We start from the raw sequence: 1,594 nt of genomic DNA, 5'->3' as shown, positions 1-1,594 counted from the left end.
TGTTACCACCCATTCTTCCCTGTCAGAATGGCCATCTCATTTGTCTCAACTGTCGCCCAAAGCTCACACGTTGTCCGACTTGCCAGGGCCCATTGGGGTCCACTCGCAACTTGGCTATGGAGAAAGTGGCCAATTCAGTACTTTTCCCTTGTACATATACCTCTTCTGGATGTGATCTAACTCTGCCATACACAGAAAAAGCAGACCACGAAGAGCTCTGTGAGTTTAGGCCTTGTTCCTGTCCATTCCCTGGTGTTGCCTGTAAATGGCAAGGCTCTTTGGATGCTGTTGTGCCACATCTGATGCATCACCGTGAGTCCATGACAACCCTACAGGGAGAGGATATAGGATATAGTTTTCCTTGCTATAGACATTAATCTTCCTGGTGCTGTTGACTGCGTGATGGTGCAGTCCTGTTTTGACTTTGACTTCTTGCTAGTCTTGGAGAAACAGGAAAACTATGATGGTCACCAGCAATTCTTTGCAATTGTACAGCTGATAGGAACACCTGAGCAAGCTGAAAATTTTGCTTATCGACTTGAGCTAAAAGCGCATAGGCAGCAATTGGCTTGGGAAGCCATTCCTTGATCTATTCACGAGGGAACTGCAACAGCCATTATGAACAGTGACTGCCTAGTCTTTGACACCAGCATTGCGCAGCGTTTTGCAGAAAATGGCAATTTATGCATCATTGTAACTATTTCTGTGTGTTGAAATGGCAATCAAACATTTTCTGGCCAGTGTTTAAAACCATTGCATTCAATTTAGACTGGAGTGGGTTGCCATGCCCTTCTCCAGGGAATCTTCGTGACCCAAGGATCCAACCCATGTCTCTTAGGTTTCCTGCATTGGCAAGTGGGTTCTTTTCCACTAGTGCCACCTGGAAAACCCAGTCTAACTAATAGCCCTAGAAAATTATCTACCTCCTAATTCTTGAAACTTGTGACAGTTACTTACATGGCAAAAAAAAAAAAAAAAGACTTTGTAGATGTGATTAAGTGAAGGATCTAGAGACAGGGAGATTATCTTGATTATCTGATGGGCTCTAAATGTAACCACAAGTGTCCTTATAAGAGCGAGCCTGAGAGAGATTTCAGATAGACAGAAGAGGAGATGCACATACAAAGGAGGTGGCATTATGACCATGGAGGAAGATATTGGAGTGATGGGGCCACAAGCCAAAAAATGCTAGCAGCCACCAGAAATGTCCAGAGTCACTCCACCCCCAGCAGTGGAGCTGGTGTCCAACTTAGAGGTGCAAATGCCCTCCTATCCACTTCTGCTGGCCCGAGCTGTGTTGGCTATAAAAGAAAGGACAAGCAGCACCTAGAAGCCAGGAGGTCTCCGGGAAGAAGGCTGCCCTGTCCATGGTCTCCTCAGCTTGCAGAGCCCATTTCCACAGAGGATTCAATCCACACACCACTGTGTGTGTGTTCAGGAATGAATTCTCCTTAGTAACCAACCAATACCCCAATGCCAGTGATGTCACACAGTAATAAACATCACAAAATAAAACCTGTCTTCCTGGTTCATAGGTGGACTTCCAAGTAGTGGCAGAGGACCCCAGGCTCCTTGTAAACTGACTTCCCTCTCT

General features: G+C 45.8%; 1 pseudogene; it reads left to right on the top strand.

Moving 5' to 3' along the window:
* The window catches only part of LOC104991765, a 1,529-nt pseudogene extending 693 nt beyond the window's left edge, over nt 1-836 (top strand).
* Nucleotides 837-1,594: the final 758 nt, after the last annotated feature.

This window comes from Bison bison, unplaced genomic scaffold (genome assembly GCF_000754665.1).
Source record: "Bison bison bison isolate TAMUID 2011002044 unplaced genomic scaffold, Bison_UMD1.0 scf7180017864200, whole genome shotgun sequence".
NCBI lineage: Eukaryota > Metazoa > Chordata > Mammalia > Artiodactyla > Bovidae > Bison > Bison bison.
This window is presented reverse-complemented; position numbering and strand designations above follow the sequence as displayed.